The sequence below is a fragment of the Ziziphus jujuba genome, chromosome 9, assembly GCF_031755915.1.
Source record: "Ziziphus jujuba cultivar Dongzao chromosome 9, ASM3175591v1".
NCBI lineage: Eukaryota > Viridiplantae > Streptophyta > Magnoliopsida > Rosales > Rhamnaceae > Ziziphus > Ziziphus jujuba.
In genome coordinates, this window is record NC_083387.1 from 447,919 (window position 1) to 457,500 (window position 9,582).

Below are 9,582 nucleotides of genomic sequence, written 5' to 3' on the forward strand. Positions count from 1 at the left end.
TAGAGGGGAGAGATCTTTATCTGAGATTTATGAAAGGTGTAATGTTGCACTTGGTGACCCTACATGTGTACAAGAGGCCTTGATGAAGAAAGAGTGGAAGGAAGCAATGGATGTGGAAATGGAGATGATTGAGAAGAATGAGACTTGGTCCTTGGTCACTAAACTGAAAGACAAGAAAGCAATTGGTGTCAAATGGATCTTTAGAACTAAATACAATTCGGATGGCACCATTTGCAAACACAAGGCAAGGTTGGTGGTCAAGGGTTATGCACAACAAGTCGGAGTTGACTATGGGGAGACGTTTGCATCCATAGCAAGGATGGAAACTATTAGACTCACCCTTGTTCTTTTGGCTACCAAGCAATGGAGTGTGTTTCACTTGGATATGAAATCGGCATTCTTGAATGGTGTATTGCAAGAAGAAGTGTATGTGAAGCAACCCGAGGGCTATGTGATTGAAGGACATGAAGATAAGGTTTATAAGCTTCACAAAGCCTTATATGGTATTAAGCAAGCACCTAGGGCTTGGTATGGAATGATAGATGGCTACTTGCTTGGACATGGCTTTAGGAGGAGCCAAAATGAACCCACTTTGTATGTGAGGGTTGAAAGAAGCATGATAGTGGTTTCTTTGTATGTGGATGACTTGTTGGTCACCGGTGAATGTGCATGAACTTGATAAGGAGTTTGAGATGTCTAGCTTGGGTATCATGAATTACTTCCTTGGTGTGGAAGTAATGCAATGCTAAAGAGGAATATTTATATCACAAGAAAAGTACATCAAGAATCTTTTGGAGAAATCTAATCTTGCAGAATGCAATCCAATGAGCACTCCAATGATCCAAGGAGAGAAGTACCAAAAGGGGGATGGCACACTAAAGGTAAATCCTACTCTTTATCAATCTTTAATTGGTAGTTTGCTTTATGTGTGCTCATCAAGATCGGATATTATGTATGCCGTGTATGTGCTTTCAAGATATATGCAAGCATCGACCCAAACTCAACTTAAAGGTGCCAAAAGAGTTCTTAGGTATCTTAAGGGCACTGGTGATTATGGAGTTTGGTATGAAGCAAAGGATGAGTTAAAGCTTGTTGGCTATTCGGATAGTGATTGGGCAGGCTGCATTGATAATATGAGGAGTACTTTAGGCTACTTATTTTCACTTGGGAGTGGTCCTTTCTCATGGAATGCAAAGAAGCAATGCATAATGGCTCAAAGTAGTACGGAAGCTGAAAACATTGCTTGCTCATCTTGTGCAAACCAATGTATTTGGTTAAGGAAGTTGATGGGAGATCTTGGTTATACTCAAGAAAGTCCAATCATCATTAAATGTGACAACACTTCAGCAATTTCAATAGCCAAGAACCCTGTACAACATGGAAGAACAAAACATATTTCGGTGAAATATCATTCCTTGAGGGAATATGAAGATCTTGGAGAAGTCTCTTTTGAGTATGTGAATTCAGAGGAGAACCTTGCGGATGTATTCACAAATCAATTTGGAAAGACTAGATTTGAGGCATTAAGGACTCTTCTTAATATCTCTAGCAAGATTACTAAGGAGGAGTGTTGAAAAGGTAGTAAACTTGCCACCTTGTGCAAACCAAAATCCACCAAGGTTTGCACCCTCTTTCTTTCTTTAAAAGAAATATTTTGTTAAATGACCTAATGCAATATTTATGTCTATGTTTTTTGTTCCTTTTAATGTCTTTTTGAATGCATAAGTTTTATTGTATTTAGCTTAGGAATTGTCTCTTTGTTGGGTATTGATTTTATTAGGTCCATTGTTGGGGCTGGCGTTCTCTGAGCTTTTAGAATCAGTGTGTTGTCTAGTTTTGTGTGGCCTACTCTAACATCTTCTCTTCATCTTCTTCTTCTTCCTTCAAAAAAAAGAAAAAAACCCTAACAATCCTAAATATCACCATACCATAAACAAACATAAAAATCACCTAAACATCAAACCAAAAATTGGATTCAAGGTTGTGCACAAGACTAGCACCTTGTGTACAATACTCTTGGCCATGTGAACCCAAAACCACACCAAACTCCAACAGTCTTTCCCCCATAATGTAAACCAACTATTTATATCTTAGATTCAGTCAGATTCTAGAATCATTCTTCGAAACATATGTAAGAATTGGCTTATAATGATTAGATTACATACATCTAGTTCGACCTCCCCTCCTCCTCTAATCAACCCATTTTTTAATAAATATCCTTTTTGTAAACCCTTATCTTCTATTTTTACTTATCATTATCCCCCATGAGTACAATCAATCTAACTGACAAATTCGTTAGAAATAATCACTGTATAGAAATATCAGGATTGAGTTGATCGAAGTTCATGTAATTGATTATTTATTAATGTTTTTTGGTCAATCGGTGAATTGAATGAACAAAACAATATCAATAGAAAGGGAGTATTCATTGGAGGGTGGTATAAATCGACCAAACAGGAATTTGAGGAAAAAGATCTTTTAGATCTCTTTCCTTTTTCTTTTTTTTTTTTTAACAATTCCTTAACTTAATATCGTAATATTCTTTTTACTATTACTCTAGATTGTATATACTTTATTCTTATTTCAATCTTATTTGTATATTTTTCTTCCTTAAGTCTAAGTGGATTACTTTGAGACACGTAGACATACGATCAGGCTAAGCTAAGAGCAAGACTATGTCAAAAACTACTCAATGATGACCTTCCATGGATTCGTCTATATAAGCTACAGCTAAGGTTACAAAAATAAGAGCTTGAATGCCACTTGTCAATAATCCAAGGAACATGATAGGTATAGGAACCACTAAAGGTACTAAAGAAACAAGAACAACAACTAATATATTTTCGAAAAGTCAAAAACTAAGCGATAAAGATTTTGTGAAATCTTCGAAGATGTTAATGGGCAAAAGGATTATGGTTGGTCGAATGTATTTACCAAAATAACCTAATCCCTTTTTTGAAAGGCCTACATAGAAATATGCTACTGGCGTGAGTAAAGCTAAAGCAACAATAGTATTTATATCATTTGTGGGCGTGGCTAACTCCCCATGAGGTAATTGTATGATTTTCCAGGATAAAAGAGCCCCTGACCAATTTGAAACAAAAATAAATAAAAACATTGTTCAAAGAAATGGAACCGAGGGACCACATTCTTCTCCAATCCACATTTTGCTCACGTCTTGAATGAATTCAAGGACATTTTCAATACCATCTCATTTTTGATTTGCATACTTGCATTGGATATTTTGAATACCTACTAATCACATAATATTCTCGGTTATTTTTATCTCTTTTGTGCGAGTCAGAAATAGTAACTGATTCAATAAATCTATTTTATGGAGTTCCAAAAATAATTTACTTATCTTATTATTAATCAAGAATTTCGTATATAACTGGAATGGCCCTCACAAATACCAAATACTAATTTGTTAAGAATTAATCGAATTGAAGCTATAGCGTCATCATTTGTTGGAATCGAAATATTTACTAGATTTGGGTCACAATTTGTATTGTTAGAATGCCCAAAGTCATATATTCGCAAAGAGTTATAGATTCTTCTTGCTAATTAACAATTATTACAATATCGGGCAATCCAGTCATATATTTAATCCTGCCGAGATATGTTTGCAAGTGAGATAATTGTCTCTTCAACATAGCTGCATCCCCTTCTGGAAGATGATTGAGTCTCCCCGTCTTTTGTTCCATTCTCAAGTCCCTGAATTTATGAAGTCTCATTTTTGTAGTATACGAATTTGTTAACATACCATCAAGCCATTTTTTGTTAACATAATGACATCGAGCCTTTATTGCACCCCATGCTACTAAATCTACTACTTTATTTTTGGTACCAACAATTAAGAATTGTTTTCCCCTACTTGTAGCATCAAAAACTAAATCATAAGCTTTTGCCAAAAATTGAGCAGTTCTGGTAAGATTTATAATATGAATACCTTTACTCCTTGCAGAGATATAAGGTGCCATTCGAGGATTCCATTTCCTAGTACCATAACCAAATGAACTCCTGCTCCCATCATCTCTTCCAAATTGATGTTCCAATATCTTCTTGTCATTTCTCCCCACACTTCTTTTGTTTTTTATTTTTTTTGTTGACAAAAAAAAAGAAGCTAAAATAGAAATAAATAATTGTTCCCACGGAACCTTCTCTTATATCGAACATTGGCCACTGATACACGATCCAGACCATTCATTTCTTTCTATTCGTTATTATCTTTATTTCTATTACCAAATTAAACGACCGTAACACAAATAGAAAAAAAGGATGAATTTGCTTTTAGGAATAATTAAATCCTAGAAACGATTGTTTTGATATATCATATAAATTCTTTGAAATGCAAAAATCAAATAATTCTCTGTGGTCCAAGAAAAATGTCTTTCATTTCCCACTCGAATAAATTCTTCTTTTTCATTTCCAAAGGAATGTTGTGATGTTGCCTTGAATGGTGCACTAATCTTTGGAATTCAGTCCCAACGGGTATCATCCCCCTTAGAACAACATTCTTTTTCAAACCATTCAACCAATTGATACGACCACATAGAGCAGCTTTGCTAAAACGTGAGCAGTTTCTTGAAATCTTACTTCGGATATGAAACTTTGAGTATTTAAAGATGCTTTCGTTATTCCCAATAATATGGCTCTGTAACAAATCACTTCTTCCAAAGCACGCCCCATTCGTTCCGCTCACAACAATCCAATTAGTTCTCCCGGTGAAAAAATATTAGAAATTCCATATTCTGAAATCAGCACTTTTGATGTCATTTGACAATAATTTCTATATGTCTATTATGGATCTGCACCCCCAGGATCGATAAACCTTTTGTATCTTATTAACCAAAGAGATATGACTTTGCACTATAGTTAGCTCAGCACCAATCAAGAATCCCCAAGGAATTCTAAGAACTCTTGTTATATGTTCGTTCCAGCTCTCAATCCTCTTTTCTAGGTTCATCCATATTGAATCAATCGAACGCACTTCTAACACTTGTTCCACTTTTGGAAGACCCTGTGTTATATCGCCACATCTCGATTTTTCATATATAAATGTAACTAATGTATCTCCTTTTGAAAGTGTTTCTCCATAATGGCCATGAACAGTTGCTCATGGAGTGGCCAAATAAGGCTTTTCTGATCTTATTACTACAGAGTCAATTTGAACAATTATAACTTGGCCCAATTTTAGGTACGACCCTTTTTTAGCTATACATACATTTTCACAAATAAACTACCACAGGCTAATTATTGTAGCTATTTCTACACAATAATTATGAAGGAGAAAATGCCAATTTAAGTTGAACGGATTTAAAAGGATGTTATTGCATGGAGCAGAATTATAAATTCTCCCGTTTTCATCCATTAAACAATATTTAAGTACCTGAAAAGTATGTTTTAAATTGTCAAGTTCTAAATATTTAGTTACCAAGATTTGATTACGAGTTTTTAAAAGGTAATTATCAATTTGAGAGGCTGTTCCTAAAGGGCCTAATGAATTCCTAATTGGAGGATCTCTTTTAATTGATTCTTTTATTACATTGTAATATTTTACATCATTGAATGGACCCATTTGAAAACAATTAAATGATCACAAAATTATCAAAGATTGAGATTCCTTACTTCTATTCAACAACTACAAATAGTTCCTTGATTTTGGGTAAGTGATTGTTGAATCCTTTCCTTTGAATAAATAGAATAATATGGATTGGTACGGTTTGACCTATTATCAGAGATCAATCCTAAACCTAACAGATCATTCCTTTTTCTAATATACGAAATATGGGATTTCACTAAGTTGATTCTTAGGAAGTCTCGAATCAGACCATTTGTCCTTACTTCAACAAAGGAAGCATGGGCCTCTTCGATAGAAGAAGTTTTTTTGTCTTGGTCCCAATTCAACACTAAACAAGTCCGAACTAATTGAATGCTTGTGCCAGAAATTCCCCAAATCAGTTTGTCGTTTCCATAAAGAATATAATTTACAACTCTAAGTTCTAGATTATCACTTTCCTGCAATGGGTCCCGGGGGAAAAGTGTTTCTAAATTGATACCGTCCGCTATTTCATATATGATTACAGGCTGAACCAAAACAAATTATTTTTTCTTGGTAGGTGTGATCCATTGGACATAGATCCAATTTTTCAATTTTTTTATCCAATTTTTCAATTTTTTTTAACCGTTCTTAGCAGTATCAAGATGCCGCTGTGTCAAAATATCTTATCCATCTCTACAGGAAAGTGGATATCTCCAAAAAAGATTTTAAGTTCAATCTTTTTTTTTCTCTCCACTCGTACCAATCCACCTGCTCGACTTCTTATATTGAAAGTGATTTGTGTATCTACTCCAATGATACTATTGTTCTGTACCATTATGGAAGAAGATTCAGGTAAAATATGCACTTCCTTGGGAATGAAAAAAATCGATCTACTCTCATTTAGTATTTTGGCTTAAATTCTTTGACTCCTTGATACTCAAGCAAATCCTATTTTCTTTTAGGATTGAATATAACCCTATCATCCCATATTTAGTAATTCCTAAACTTTTTCTTCTGTATTGAGGATCATAAAAATAAGCAAAAATAATATTTCTACGAAAAATACCATTTATCGGTATTTCAATCGAAATAGTGGGATGAGGCATTCTTTCTTTCTCTCATTTTTGAATCCACTGGAATGGAATAATGAATCTATTTCGTTGTCCCTTTGCCAATAAAACTAAATCAGAATTCTCGTGTAGAGTATAAGAAAATATGAAATTACAATGACCTTTATATATGATTCGATTAATTTCTGAATAATCAGAAATGATACTTTCTTTTTTACCAAAAAGACCCAAACTAAAGAATTTGTGTTTTACTTGATCATTATTTATTTGCTTTCCTAAAAGGCTAGAAAATATTTTTCCTTCGGCAGAAATAAAATGAACATTCGTCCGATCTTGATCTTTGTGGAGTGAAAAGGGGACGACACTGGATCAGCACGAACCTCCTGACAATATCCATAAATGACTTGTTTTCAGTAAGAGATGGACATTACTATATGTAAATTCCGGTGCATGGTATACATCCCTACTCCAGTGCATTTCTCCTTCTGAGTCAGAATAAATATGTTTTTGAACCTTTTCTTTAAAATTTAAAGTCTATTTTCCACGTGAATTTCAGCAATAACTTGTTTGGATTCTACATATTGATAATTTTGAACTAAAATAAACTTTTTGGTTACATACACGTCTATATAATATAGAAAAGCGGGATGCCCATGGCGTGTACATGTACGATGAACCAAATTCTCATTGAATTTTATTTTATCATTAGAAGGGGCTCGTACATGTTCTGCAGTACCCCCTGTGAATACCCCACCGGTATGAAAAGTTCTTAATGTTAGTTGAGTGCCCGGTTCCTTAATAGATTGATCCGCAATAATACCTACAGCTTCTCTCAATTCGACTAGGTCACCATGAGTAGGGCTTCGACCATAACATAATCAGTAGATCTAAAATGTGCTCTTACAAGTAAAGGGAGTTCGAATAGATATTGGTTGTATTTGAAAGGTTATGAATTGATTAACAAGTCCAATCCCAATATCTTGATTTCGGATGGCAATACATCGAGGGCCTATATGTATATCGTTTGCTAATACACAACCAATCAATGTTTGGTAAAAATTCTTTCCAGCATCATCCCATTGTGAGAACTGACAAACATACCTTGGGCGGTGCCACAATCTGTTCTACGTACAGCAATGTGTTGAACTACTTCAACAAGTTTGCATGTAAGATATCCAGCATTCGATGTTTGTACAACAATATCCATAACTCCTTTACAGACTCCGTAACAAGAAATTATATATTCTGTTAAAGACAGTCCTTCATGTAAATTGCTTTGGATAGGTAAATCAATCATTTGTCCTTGTGGATCCGACATTAACCCTCCCATACCTACTAATTGGTGTACTTGAAATACATGTCCTCTAGCTCTCGAAAAGGACATTATATGGATTGGATTAAAAGGTTAGTCATCCTAAAATTAGGATTCATTTCTTGTTGCAAATAGTCACTTATAGCATACCATATCTCAATAGATTGTTGTAATTTTTCTACTGTGTGTACATTCCTATAATGATGGTGTTTTTCCAAAATCAAACCTTGTTGTTCAGCATCTTGGACTAGCCATCCTTTAGAAGGCATTGTTAAAAGATCATCAATTCCTAACGAAATGGATGGAGCAATGGTTTATTGGAATCCTAGAGTCTTTACTTGATCTAGGATGTGTGATGTATATGCCATTCCGAAGTGGTCTATTAATCTACTAATAAGCCATTTAATGGCAGTTCCATCTATCACTTTATTGTGAAAGGCCAGATTAGCCCATTCTGCCATAAGTACCTCCATATTTTGCTAAATGGGGTTCGCCAATGGGTTTGAGTCAATGATTGGAAAACTTCCTTTTCTCGATCTTGATTCACGTAGAAATTTAGGTACTATGGTCCTGCTTGAGCGGGAGAGACCTGAATTCACATTGGTGTCATAGAATTACTTAGCTTGGATCATATTATTGGTATCATATGAGTAGGCTGCGCAAAATCCTTGTATAGCTTCTTCATTTTCTCGATAAAGAGAAATACTATGCTTCTTAATATTAGATAGGGCCCATAAATCTCATGATAGGTACCCAAAGGTTCATAGTGAACTTCGAGGGGAGCTTCTCTTGAAGTAATAACGCATTGATCTAGTTACCACCGGAGCCACAAAGGACTATCTAAATGGATTCTTCTCAACCGATAAGCTCCAATTGCATCATAGGAATTACAAAAATAGGGTTCTTTTTCTTTCATATACTTGTTATCGTCAGTTCTTCCATTTTGATAATTTCTGTGATTCCATGGATTATATCTATTTGCACAAATACCTCGGCAATTCGCGCTCGTTAATACATAGAGCCCAATAAGCATATCTTGAGTTGGTATGGAAATGGGATCTCCAATAGCTGGCGACAAGAGATTCATATGAAAAAACTTAAGTAAACGAGCCTCCGCTTGAGCCTCCAAAGATAAGGGTACATGAATAGCCATTTAATCCCTATCAAAGTCTGCATTGAATCCCCTACAAACTAATGGATGTAGACGAATAGCATGTCCTTCGACTAAAATGGGTTGGAAAGCCTGTATGTCTAATCTATGCAGAGCGGGTGCCCTATTCAACAATACAGGATGCCTTTGCATAACTTCCTGAAGTATTTCCCATACAACAGGCTCTTTTACCCGAATTTTACTCATAGCAACTCCTATGTTCGAAGCCAACTATTGTCTAATTAAACCACGAATTATAAATGTGTGGAAAGGTTCTATTGCTATTTCGTGAGGCAATCCACATCAATGTAATGAAAGTGAAGGACCTACAACAATGACAAAGTGCCCCAAATAATCAACACGTTTGCCAAGCAGAGTCTCACAAAATTTTCCTTCTTTGTCTTCAAGTACATCTGAAAATGACTTGTAAGCCTTATTATGATCGTCCCTCATTGGTTGTCCACGAATTCCATTATCAAGAAGTGTATGCACGGCTTCTTGTACCAAT

At 35.1% G+C, this 9,582-nt stretch overlaps 3 pseudogenes; all 3 read right to left on the bottom strand.

The window, feature by feature from the left end:
* Nucleotides 1-3,372: 3,372 nt before the first annotated feature.
* On the bottom strand, nucleotides 3,373-4,069 carry LOC125424027 (small ribosomal subunit protein uS2c-like; annotated as a pseudogene).
* A 288-nt stretch (nucleotides 4,070-4,357) lies between these two features.
* On the bottom strand, nucleotides 4,358-7,942 carry LOC125424071 (DNA-directed RNA polymerase subunit beta''-like; annotated as a pseudogene).
* A 596-nt stretch (nucleotides 7,943-8,538) lies between these two features.
* LOC125424072 (DNA-directed RNA polymerase subunit beta'-like) overlaps nucleotides 8,539-9,582 on the bottom strand; it is a 2,793-nt pseudogene continuing 1,749 nt past the window's right edge.